Below are 13,848 nucleotides of genomic sequence, written 5' to 3' on the forward strand. Positions count from 1 at the left end.
GAGCACGAACTACATCCAAATTGTGCAACAAACGTTCCTTCTTTGAAACTGGATTCGGACACAAAGAAGGCACGACTATCTCCTGGTTAATGTTTTTGTTAGAAACAACTTTCGGAAGAAAACCAGGTTTAGTACGCAAAACCACCTTATCTGCATGGAACACCAGATAAGGAGGAGAACACTGCAGAGCAGATAATTCTGAAACTCTTCTAGCAGAAGAAATTGCAACCAAAAACAAAACTTTCCAAGATAATAACTTAATATCAACGGAATGTAAGGGTTCAAACGGAACCCCCAAAGAACTGAAAGAACTAAATTGAGACTCCAAGGAGGAGTCAAAGGTTTGTAAACAGGCTTGATTCTAACCAGAGCCTGAACAAAGGCTTGAACATCTGGCACAGCTGCCAGCTTTTTGTGAAGTAACACAGACAAGGCAGAAATCTGTCCCTTCAAAGAACTTGCAGATAATCCTTTCTCCAAACCTTCTTGAAGAAAGGATAGAATCTTAGGAATTTTTATCTTGTCCCAAGGGAATCCTTTAGATTCACACCAACAGATATATTTTTTCCATATTTTGTGGTAGATTTTTCTAGTTACAGGCTTTCTGGCCTGAACAAGAGTATCAATGACAGAATCTGAGAACCCTCGCTTTGATAAGATCAAGCGTTCAATCTCCAAGCAGTCAGTTGGAGTGAGACCAGATTCGGATGTTCGAACGGACCTTGAACAAGAAGGTCTCGTCTCAAAGGTAGCTTCCATGGTGGAGCCGATGACATATTCACCAGGTCTGCATACCAAGTCCTGCGTGGCCACGCAGGAGCTATCAAGATCACCGATGCCCTCTCCTGATTGATCCTGGCTACCAGCCTGGGGATGAGAGGAAACGGCGGGAATACATAAGCTAGTTTGAAGGTCCAAGGTGCTACTAGTGCATCTACTAGAGTCGCCTTGGGATCCCTGGATCTGGACCCGTAGCAAGGAACCTTGAAGTTCTGACGAGAGGCCATCAGATCCATGTCTGGAATGCCCCACAATTGAGTAATTTGGGCAAAGATTTCCGGATGGAGTTCCCACTCCCCCGGATGAAATGTCTGAAACCGTATGAATTTGGCCTTTGCTAGCTGAGGCCAAGCCTTGAGAGCATTGAATATCGCTCTCAGTTCCAGAATATTTATCGGGAGAAGAGATTCTTCCCGAGACCAAAGACCCTGAGCTTTCAGGGGTCCCCAGACCGCGCCCCAGCCCACCAGACTGGCGTCGGTCGTGACAATGACCCACTCTGGTCTGCGGAAGCTCATCCCCTGTGACAGGTTGTCCAGGGACAGCCACCAACGGAGTGAATCTCTGGTCCTCTGATCTACTTGTATCGTCGGAGACAAGTCTGTATAATCCCCATTCAACTGACTGAGCATGCACAGTTGTAATGGTCTTAGATGAATTCGCGCAAAAGGAACTATGTCCATTGCCGCTACCATCAACCCTATTACTTCCATGCACTGCGCTATGGAAGGAAGAGGAACAGAATGAAGTATTTGACAAGAGTTTAGAAGTTTTGATTTTCTGGCCTCTGTCAGAAAAATCCTCATTTCTAAGGAGTCTATTATTGTTCCCAAGAAGGGAACCCTTGTTGACGGAGATAGAGAACTTTTTTCTACGTTCACTTTCCACCCGTGAGATCTGAGAAAGGCCAGGACAATGTCCGTGTGAGCCTTTGCTTGTGGAAGGGACGACGCTTGAATCAGTATGTCGTCCAAGTAAGGTACTACTGCAATGCCCCTTGGTCTTAGCACCGCTAGAAGGGACCCTAGTACCTTTGTGAAAATTCTTGGAGCAGTGGCTAATCCGAACGGAAGTGCCACAAACTGGTAATGTTTGTCCAGAAATGCGAACCTTAGGAACCGATGATGTTCCTTGTGGATAGGAATATGTAGATACGCATCCTTTAAATCCACCGTGGTCATGAATTGACCTTCCTGGATGGAAGGAAGAATTGTTCGAATGGTTTCCATTTTGAACGATGGAACCTTGAGAAACTTGTTTAGGATCTTGAGATCTAAGATTGGTCTGAATGTTCCCTCTTTTTTGGGAACTACGAACAGATTGGAGTAGAACCCCATCCCTTGTTCTCCTAATGGAACAGGATGAATCACTCCCATTTTTAACAGGTCTTCTACACAATGTAAGAATGCCTGTTTTTTTATGTGGTCTGAAGACAATTGAGACCTGTGGAACCTCCCCCTTGGGGGAAGCCCCTTGAATTCCAGAAGATAACCTTGGGAGACTATTTCTAGCGCCCAAGGATCCAGAACATCTCTTGCCCAAGCCTGAGCGAAGAGAGAGAGTCTGCCCCCCACCTAGATCCGGTCCCGGATCGGGGGCCAACATCTCATGCTGTCTTGGTAGCAGCGGCAGGTTTCTTGGCCTGCTTACCTTTGTTCCAGCCTTGCATTGGCCTCCAGGCTGGCTTGGCTTGAGAAGTATTACCCTCTTGCTTAGAGGACGTAGTACTTGGGGCTGGTCCGTTTCTGCGAAAGGGACGAAAATTAGGTTTATTTTTGGCCTTGAAAGACCTATCCTGAGGAAGGGCGTGGCCCTTGCCCCCAGTGATATCAGAAATAATCTCTTTCAAGTCAGGGCCAAACAGCGTTTTCCCCTTGAAAGGAATGTTAAGCAATTTGTTCTTGGAAGACGCATCCGCTGACCAAGATTTTAGCCAAAGCGCTCTGCGCGCCACAATAGCAAACCCAGAATTTTTCGCCGCTAATCTAGCCAATTGCAAAGTGGCGTCTAGGGTGAAAGAGTTAGCCAATTTGAGAGCATGAATTCTGTCCAAAATCTCCTCATAAGAAGAATCTTTATTGAGCGCCTTTTCTAGTTCATCGAACCAGAAACACGCTGCTGTAGTGACAGGAACAATGCATGAAATTGGTTGTAGAAGGTAACCTTGCTGAAGAAACATCTTTTTAAGCAAACCCTCTAATTTTTTATCCATAGGATCTTTGAAAGCACAACTATCTTCTATGGGTATAGTGGTGCGTTTGTTTAGAGTAGAAACCGCCCCCTCGACCTTGGGGACTGTCTGCCATAAGTCCTTTCTGGGGTCGACCATAGGAAACAATTTCTTAAATATAGGGGGAGGGACGAAAGGTATGCCGGGCCTTTCCCATTCTTTGTTTACAATGTCCGCCACCCGCTTGGGTATAGGAAAAGCTTCGGGGGGCCCCGGGACCTCTAGGAACTTGTCCATTTTACATAATTTCTCTGGAATGACCAAATTCTCACAATCATCCAGAGTAGATAACACCTCCTTAAGCAGGGCGCGGAGATGTTCCAATTTAAATTTGAATGTAATCACATCAGGTTCAGCTTGTTGAGAAATTTTCCCTGAATCTGAAATTTCTCCCTCAGACAAAACCTCCCTGGCCCCCTCAGACTGGTGTAGGGGAACTTCAGAACCAATATCATCAGCGTCCTCATGCTCTTCAGTATTGTCTAAAACAGAGCAGTCGCGCTTTCGTTGATAAGTGGGTATTTTGGCTAAAATGTTTTTGATAGAATTATCCATTACAGCCGTTAATTGTTGCATAGTAAGGAGTATTGGCGCACTAGATGTACTAGGGGCCTCCTGAGTGGGCAAGACTGGTGTAGACGAAGGAGGGGATGATGCAGTACCATGCTTACTCCCCTCACTTGAGGAATCATCTTGGGCATCATTTTCTCTAAATTTTGTGTCACATAAATCACATCTATTTAAATGAGAAGGAACCTTGGCTTCCCCACATACAGAACACAGTCTATCTGGTAGTTCAGACATGTTAAACAGGCATAAACTTGATAACAAAGTACAAAAAACGTTTTAAAATAAAACCGTTACTGTCACTTTAAATTTTAAACTGAACACACTTTATTACTGCAAATGTGAAAAAGTATGAAGGAATTGTTTAAAATTCACCAAAATTTCACCACAGTGTCTTAAAGCCTTAAAAGTATTGCACACCAAATTTGAAAGCTTTAACTCTTAAAATAACGGAACCGGAGCCGTTTTTATATTTAACCCCTTTACAGTCCCTGGTATCTGCTTTGCTGAGACCCAACCAAGCCCAAAGGGGAATACGATACCAAATGACGCCTTCAGAAAGTCTTTTCTATGTATCAGAGCTCCTCACACATGCATCTGCATGTCATGCTTCCCAAAAACAAGTGCGCAATAGAGGCGCGAAAATGAGGCTCTGCCTATGATTAGGGAAAGCCCCTAGAGAATAAGGTGTCCAATACAGTGCCTGCCGGTTATTTTACATAATTCCCAAGAATAAAATAATTCCTCAAAGCTATGAAGTATAAAATATGCTTATATATCAATCGTTTTAGCCCAGAAAATGTCTACAGTCTTAAAAGCCCTTGTGAAGCCCTTTTTTTCTTATGTAATAAAAATGGCTTACCGGATCCCATAGGGAAAATGACAGCTTCCAGCATTACATCGTCTTGTTAGAAATGTGTCATACCTCAAGCAGCAAAAGTCTGCACACTGTTTCCCCCAACTGAAGTTAATTCCTCTCAACAGTCCTGTGTGGAAACAGCCATCGATTTTAGTAACGGTTGCTAAAATCATTTTCCTCTTACAAACAGAAATCTTCATCTCTTTTCTGTTTCAGAGTAAATAGTACATACCAGCACTATTTTAAAATAACAAACTCTTGATTGAATAATAAAAACTACAGTTAAACACCAAAAAACTCTAAGCCATCTCCGTGGAGATGTTGCCTGTACAACGGCAAAGAGAATGACTGGGGAAGGCGGAGCCAAGGAGGGATCATGTGACCATCTTTGCTGGGCTCTTTGCCATTTCCTGTTGGGGAAGAGAATATCCCACAAGTAAGGATGACGCCGTGGACCGGACACACCTATGTTGGAGAAAAGATAAATATGAGACAAGAGAATTTATTTCCCAACGAAAAAAGAGCTATGTTAGCCCTCAGAAACAACAAATCCCTCATCATTATGGAAGGAAGAAAAATCTTATTTAACACTTCCTATTATACAAAACTCAACTCGGATCCTACTGTGACATATAGAGCTATTCTTAGAGATATTGTAGAAGGTGCTTTTAAGGAAGGGATACTTTATAAAAAGGAAAGGGATTATCTGGTCCCTAATGAGCCTAACCAGGCTTTTTACTACCACCTTCCTAAGATACATAAGGACAACAAATGTCCTCCAGGCCGACCCATAATAGCAGGGATAGGCAGTCTCACGGACAATGTATCTTCTTACGTGGACTACTTTCTGCAGAGGTATGTATTGGGTCTCGAGTCATATATTCGGGACTCCACTGACCTCCTGAAAAAATTAGAACCAATACAGATCTCTCCAGAAATGATATGGATAACATGCGATGTCCAAGCGCTGTATTCCAACATCCCCCATGAATTGGGTCTGTTAGCAGTATCCCATTACCTAGAACATGATATGTACCTTCCTGAGAACCAAAGAGTCTTTATATTGGACTTGATCACTTTCATCCTGGAGCACAACTATTTTGTGTTCCAGGATGAGTTCTTCTTACAGACAAGAGGTACTGCCATGGGTACCAGGTTCGCCCCGAGCTACGCTAACCTATTTATGGGTTACTTCGAACAACATTTTATTTATGAATCAGGCTTTGGGGCGAACCTGGTATTCTATGGCAGATTTATAGATGACCTCATATTCATTTGGAGAGGGATCAGTCCTCCGCTAATCTATTTATAGACCATCTAAACTCTAACAATAGAGGCATAAGCTTCACGAGTGTCATCAATGATAAATCTATTGTGTACCTAGATTTAAATCTTTGTTTCACTGATGGGAGGGTAACTAGTACCACCTTTTTTAAAACGGTTGACTGCAACAGCTTTTTGGACTTTAAGAGTTGCCACTACCATCCATGGAAACAAAATGTACCGTATGGGCAATTTAAAAGAGTCCGCCGCAATTGCAGCTCTATATCTGACTATGAGTCTCAGAGTCTCATTTTACGAGAACGTTTCATTGAGAAAAACTACCCAACACATATCATTAATAATGGGTACAGTAGGGCCAAACTTGATGATAGAGAGAAATATTTCTCTACTTCTACCACCCAAGCAGAGAAGGTTGAGGGTATTAATAAATGTCCCCTATTCATAACTCAGTACAATTCCAACCATCATCTAATAAAACAGATTATTTACAAACATTGGGAGATTCTGATGAAAGATCCCATTTTAGGAAAACAGTTAGGCAATAAACCAAGAGTAGTCTATAGAAGGGCTCCCACCTTAAAAACACTGCTGGCTCCTAGTAAAGTGGTAAAACACAAGATACCACTTACACGTAACCATCTATCAGTATGCCAACTACCATCAGGTTCTTTTAAATGTAGGTCTAATAGATGCAAGATGTGCACATTTGTGGACAACAAACAAAAAACTTTTAAATCTAGCGTCACCAAAAAATCATACACTATAACCGGGCATGTGTCCTGTGCATCTAATTATGTTGTTTATTTGTTGACATGCATTTGTGGTATGCAGTACGTGGGGCGCACCTGTAGGCGTCTTAGCACTAGGTGGGCTGAGCACTAACGAAATATGAAAAATAACTATAGACTTCACAGTGTCTCCAGACACTGTAACAATGCTCATAATGGTGACCTTAAATGCTTTTCTATCAACCCCATCGAACATATACCTAAGTCTCATTTATATAATGGTTTTTTTAGACTCAGGCAGAGGGAGACCTACTGGATTCATGTACTGAAGAGCATGCACCCTGACGGCCTGAATCTATGTGTCGATTTAGCCGCCTTCCAGTGACTGGCTCTTTTAGGTCTCCCTCTCCATTTATGAGCCTTGGTCCATGGGACTGTAATTGACAGGTCATGTGTGTATTATTATGTTATCATCAATATTGGGTTAATCTTACAAGTCCCTCTGTTCTGGCTATACACCTGCATTTGGGATATATATATGTTAAGAAGGGCTATATCAAGTCTCCCTTATTATATGAGCCTTGATCATAGTATTGCGCTATACAGGATATACATCCCTACTAACTATATATATTTTATAATGTACTATATTGTTACTATATTTTTTCAATTAGTTTTGGTATGGTGGTGACTTATGTCACGTCTGAGATCCTTCACTTCTTTTTATATAATATGTATGCTTTTTATAATATATATGCTTGTATGTTAGGATGTATTGGTCTGTCTTATCTGTGAGACTATGACATATGTCTGGTCAGAAAGGACATTTATTGCATAGGAATGCCCGTTCATATGAACTCATGCAATTCTTTTGTTCCTGGTTGCACTGACGCTTTTATATAAACATGTAGGGTGTTACTTTTACCCCAAGTTGATGCATCCAGGATCAATGAAGTTGTTTAATATTGTGATCAATTGTGCATATATTTTATTATTTTTATTTGAGTTGTCATATGTATATGTTTTAGTATTATACAATGTTAAGATGAATTGTTACCAATTTTAAATTTTAAATATATTTAAATGCCGATGTGGCTCACGTCACACACACACCTTACCTATTGGACGAATGTGAATGGCCATGAACCAATCTTTGTTTGGCTCTCTGATTGGCTCCCTATAGGGGTGTGTGAGTGAGGTCAGCATTTGATAGGTTTCCAAATACTATAAGTAGAGAAAGTTGTGAAATAGGCATTATCAGCCTGATGAAACGACCCGTAGGTCGAGAAACGCGTTGCTGTTTGCCATTTGTTTTTAAATAACTCAATAAATACGAGTTTTTATCCATACCACTTCTTGCTCTTCATTATCCTGATCCATCATCCTGATTGGTCTGCTGACCTGCCGGTCTATACGTGAAGCCTGGCATTGGCTACTCCTGGAACAGCTTTGACGTCCGATGCTGAGTCTCTGTGGCCGTTGATTGGCTGAACGGGCCCCGTGACCTGAAGTCTCCACGCACTGTTGTGTTTGTCTGTCGGGCGACCTAAAGTCCCGTCCCGCTCTACTAGGCATCCTCATATGCCGCTATCCTTGTGAGCATATCCCATCACGGGCTGTCTCATTGTTTGCCTTATCTGGTTGTTACGATACTGTCCCATGAGGCGCCTCTTTCTTTCTCTCAGATTTTTAAACAATTTTCCAATTTAATTTATCACCAATTTTGCTTTGTTCTCTTGGTATTCTTAGTTGAAAACTTAACCTAGGAGGTTCATATGCTAATTTCTTAGACCTTGAAGGCCGCCTCTTTTCAGAATGCATTTTAACAGTTTTTCACCACTAGAGGGTGTTAGTTCATGTGTTTTATATAGATAACACTGTGCTCATGCACGTGAAGTTACCTGGGAGCCAGCACTGATTGGCTAAACTGCAAGTCTGTCAAAAGAACTGAACTAAAGGGGCAGTTTGCAGAAGCTTAGATTACAAGGCAATCACAGAGGTAAAAAGTATATTAATATAAATGTGTTAGTTATGCAACACTGGGGAATGGGTAATAAAGGGATTATCTATCTTTTTAAACAATAAAAATTCTGGTGTAGACTGTCCCTTTAAATACAGTAGCATAAAAAGACAAAGCAATAACATTTACTCTGAGTTTCAAATAAGCAGTAGATTTATTTCTGACAAATTATTTTTTCTCTATTTGCTGGCCTACGTGTACACTGTGAGCTTGTGCACATGCTCAGTAGGAGTTGGTGCCTCAGATTGTGTGCATTGGAAAAGTCTCTTAAAGCTGCATGCCAGTCATTAAAGTCTAATTTTGTCTTTAGTGTCCCTTTAAAAATAGCCGTTTCCCCTTTCGTTATTAATCCCTAAATCACCACAACCCCCAATAGAATAACCTGTCCAGTAGAATAAAACCCTATTAACTCCTAAATGGCCCCAACCCCGTCACTAAAATGCCCTGTTATTAACGCATAAACTATCGCAAACCCCAATGCAATAAGTTCAACCACTAAAACCCAATAAACGCTATTAACCCTAAAACCTCCACAACCCACTAATTTAATATACTCTGCCACTAAAACCCCCTAACTGATATTAGTCCCCACTTTGTAGCGCCCTCAGCTGGTCAGCCAATCAGGAGTGACAATCATCTGCTGAGGATCTGTAATGCATAGACAAAAAATCATTTGTCATCATTTATTTTCCTTTCACTTCCTCTGATGTTCATTAAGAGAGTCGTTTGGAATTTGTTAATGAAATCCGTTTGTCCGCTATTTCATATGGGAAATTACTTCCAGGTAAGCAGAGTTACAGCTGGTCAGCAACTTAAATTTAAATAAAGTTAAAGTAGTAGCTACTGCTACTGCTACAGGCTGCAGCAGCACAAAAAAACATACTTTGGCTGACACAGGAATCAATTAACTGACACAGGCATTGCTATTGAATAGAGTAAATTTAAATAGTTTGAAGCATTTCTCTGCCTTCAGAGTAACCATTTTAACCATTGTTTTGCTCTTTTTGTTCTGTTTAACCCCTTACAGGGTACATCGCAGGTCTTTCAATGGGGCTTTCTCTTTTTGATAGCGCGGGCTTGCAGGAGGGAGAAAGGTCATAATAGTGCGACCTTGCCACTGGCGACGAGACCCATGCTGAAAAATTCTCAACGACCAGTGACGTAAAGGGTATGTTGTGGTCATTAAGGTGTTAATTAAAGCATTATTCATTTATTGTTTTCAAACAAATGCATGGAATTTGTGCGTTTTTACATTTGTCTGTTATCTAACATTTATCTGAAGTCAGTAACGAGTTCCAGCAAGTCGGTTTGGCTTTAGCCTATCCCTTTAACAAAAAGAACAGTTTGTATCGCACGAGGATAACACTGTATACATTTGATGAAGCAACAAAAGATTGTGCAACAGACTGTATGTGATCGCTTCCAAATGCTAAGCCAGCATCAAATGCAAACATTACAGCTTATCCTTCGCTTGCCATAGATTCTCTGCTCGTTATTGTCTGTGCAGAATTTTGGCTGCTAAAAAATAAAATTGTTGCAGATCTTAGCGATTTCCTTGGGAAAGGCAAATAAATCAGAGCAACAGACATCAGCTACAAGGTATTACGCGGTCTTGTGGGAGAAATAGCTTTCTCTTAGAATAAAAAGTGTACAGTGCAGTTTTGTTCTGATTTCTCTATAGGGAACTAAGACATTTCAATAATATGGGGATTTTACACAGAAAGCTATGGGCATTTGATGGGGATGCATTTAAAGGGACGGTAAATTCAGAATTAAGGGATAAAAGACAAAAAAAAATCTTTCATGATTCAGATATAGTATGTAACTTTAAACCACTTTCTAGTTTACTTCTATTATAATTTGTTTATTTGTTCTCTTGGTATCTTTTGTTGAAAAGCATGGACATAAGCTTAGGAGCCGCCCATTTCTGGAGCACTATATGGCAGGGCTATTTCCTGCCATGTAGAGCTACTAACACCTACTTAGGTATCTCTTCAACACAGAATATCATGGGAACAAAGCACATTTTATACTAGAAGTAAATTGGAAACTCATTTATTAATATGTGGGTGGACTAAGTCCCCAAGCAGGTCACCTGTCCATCCTGTATATGAGGGAAGCCAGGCAGCATCCTTGGCAAGAATATGATGTTGCACAGGCAACTGCAAGAGCAGGGCCTGTCAATCATCGAGGACAAATGAGTCAGCCAAATCTAAGGCTGCGGAGAGCTTAGGTAGCAGTTAAATGGAGTCCATGGAATCGATAAACACTATTTATTATGTAACAACCTAATACATGAGGATTTTATTGCATCTACCTAACTCACAGTGGTTAGCATCACATTTCGGAAGACCATGTACATAAACAAATTACTTGACAACTGTCCCAATTTTCGGGGCAATTTTCATTTCCGTCGGTCCCAAATTGCAAAAGTCTTCTCTGAGGTGAGGGCTTGGCATAGATAGCTATGGGAATCAGACATTAGATATTTCTTGGTTTGAAGGGCCATGAAACCCAAATGTTGAAGCACTTGAAAGTGATGCAGCAGAGCTGTAAAAAGCTGATTGGAATATATCACCTGAGCATCTCTATGTAAAAAAGGAAGATATTTACCTCAAAAAAGTATTCACACCCCACTGTAAAGGGACTTTAACCAGCCAATCAGGATACTTGTCCCGGGACTTGCAAGGGATGGTGCATCTGTCATGTGCAGGCACAGTAATGTTATTTCTCTATTTAGTTTAAGTAAGTTTACTATGAAATCTCACAAGATTTCACTGAAATCTCATGAGATCACAGCACAGCAAAGCATGACCTCAGCACTGTTGATGCTGATTGGCTATTGTTTTTTTGTTTGTTTTCAAACCGGACAGCAGTTGAAGTATACATGTTTAAACAGCACTTACTCTGGTGAGCTGATGAAATTTGACGTAAAATATCTTCCTTTTTTACATAGTGATGTTCAGGTGATATTTCCTTGTCAGCTTTTTACAGTTATGCTGCATCACTTTCAGTTGATTTAGCATATGAATATTATGTCCCTTTAAATGTATAGTTTATTTGTATATTGTGGTATCTGAGTCTCCTGTACATTAGAATTGAAAAATAAAATGAATATATCTAATATGGTACCTGGTATCCAATCTGTGAATCTCCTGCAATTTACAAATAAGATATATTAATAATAATAATAATAATAATAATTATTATTATTATATATGTAAAATGTTCTGCATATTATGTGTAATTTACATCGAGTGGGTATGTAAAGAGGCCAATACTCACGTATCCTTCTTACTTGATTGCCTTGATGCAAAGTGTTCCTGGAATATTGTTTTCAGATGTAATATATTGCAATAAGGATCAGGGCTTTAATATGATATTTTGGCCAACACAAGTAAACACACCTGTCATTCATAAGGCAACTGACAAATCCTGAGTCATCCTAGACTTAAGATTTTGTGTACAAAAATGGAAGTGATTCAATTGAAAACGGTGATCCTGAGTACACATTCCTGTGCTGAATAAACAGGACTTAAGTACTATGTATTATAGCACTTGACATACCACACCCGTTAACACGCACGTGTTGGAAAGTTAGAAACAAACAATAAGGAAGGTGCGGGCTACTTCCACCCCAGTGTTAATACATTTTACTATTTTTTTAAGTGACATTAAAAAGGAAGAAAAACAAAACTAAACAATATTTGTCTTTATTTAAATGATTCAACATCTACAAGAGGCTGGAAGGTGTAAAGACATTTTTCAACATCGGGCCGGTCACAGCTGTAAACCGTGTAAAAGAAATATGTTATTTACAGATGTGTAGATCACTCTCACATATATATACTGTGTGTGTGTGCATACATATATATATATGTATATGTGTGTGTGTGTATGTATATATATATATATATATATATATATATATATATATATATGTGTGTGTGTGTGTGGTGTATATGTGTCTGTGTGTATATATATATATATATATATATATATTATTTATTTTTAAATATGTGTGTATGTGTGTGGTGTGTGATGTATATGTTTGTGTGTGGGTCTAAGTTTTACCCACAGTTTCGATAAAGTCCAGGTTCCATACTTGGATGTCATTTTGATAGGAAAACCCTTGGAGAACAATGTAAGCACCTCACTATACACAAAACCTATCACATCCAATACTTTCCTTCACGCTAGGAGTTGTCACCCTAGACATACTAGTTATGGGATTGCAAAGGGCCAATTCCTAAGATTAAGGCGTAATTGCTCATAGCAGGATGGCTTCCTGCACGAGAGTCACTCGCTTACCCAAAAATTTCTTGAGAGAGGTTACAATAAAAAGACTATACACAGAGCCTTCAATGATGTTTTACATCAAGATAGGTCCACCCTACTTGAAGAGAAGTCTAAACAAAGGCCTCCCAGGAATAAACCTACCTTTGTAACCACCTATAGCTCACAATATTATCAGGTCTGCAAAATCTTGCGGAAGAATCTTCCGATTCTGCTAGCTGATGACATCTTGAAAGATGAGATCAGGGAGGGTTGCTTTTGTGTCCCCAAGCGTAACATAACAATTGGGAACCGAGTTTCTCCCTCCCTACTTAAAAAGCAAAAACCAAAAAGTAGCTGGTTAACCCAAAAAGGGCACTATAAATGTGGCAATAGCACTTGCAAAGCCTGTGGATACGCAAGTGTGAACAAGACGTTCCAATCCTCAGCTACACAAAGGGTATATATACATTCCCATTGTACAAACTGTCGAACGACCTTTATTATCTATATGATCACATGCTTGGCATGTGATAAGCAGTATGTAGGTTGCACCTCTCGAGAGGCGAGAGAAAGGATACGAGCCCATCTCAATGATATTGAGAGGGGTATCCTAACCACAGGTGCAGCCAAGCACTTCATAGAAGTACATCACAGAGATGTTAGAAACTTTACCTGGTTGATTATAGACCATATTCCAAAGAGACCACGGGGAGGTGATAGATCCAAGGACCTCCTTAGAAAGGAGGCATTTTGGATTTTCACACTGGGAACCAGACAACCCCTAGGTCTTAATATTGAAACAGATCTTATTAATCATTGGCAGTCCTAGTGTGATTTACCACTATTCCTAGCCATTTGATTCATTAGTATCCAACAGTATTATTTTCAGAAACCATACTTATGGGTATCTTCATCAAGGAATGCCTGAATAGTTCCAGTGAACGATTATGATTCGTTGGATATTCAGATAGAGGTCTAGTGGTTACCATTATACCACAGGGAGATATCAATTACAACATCATCATAGGGTTACCGATCCTTCTTCTTCTCAATTCATCCGAGCATTGAGTATAGTATTTCTATTTAACATAAGTTATCATAG

The 13,848-nt window shown here is 40.2% G+C and overlaps 1 protein-coding gene across 1 annotated transcript in view; it reads left to right on the forward strand.

Moving 5' to 3' along the window:
* The first annotated feature begins 9,593 nt into the window (after positions 1–9,593).
* The window catches only part of VEGFB (vascular endothelial growth factor B), a 208,366-nt gene continuing 204,111 nt past the window's right edge, over positions 9,594–13,848 (forward strand). The window contains exon 1 of the mRNA XM_053720059.1: positions 9,594–9,636. The gene's annotated coding sequence lies outside the window, so the exon portion shown is untranslated. The remainder of the gene's footprint in view (positions 9,637–13,848) is intronic.

This window comes from Bombina bombina, chromosome 7, assembly GCF_027579735.1.
Source record: "Bombina bombina isolate aBomBom1 chromosome 7, aBomBom1.pri, whole genome shotgun sequence".
Taxonomy (NCBI): Eukaryota; Metazoa; Chordata; class Amphibia; order Anura; family Bombinatoridae; genus Bombina; species Bombina bombina.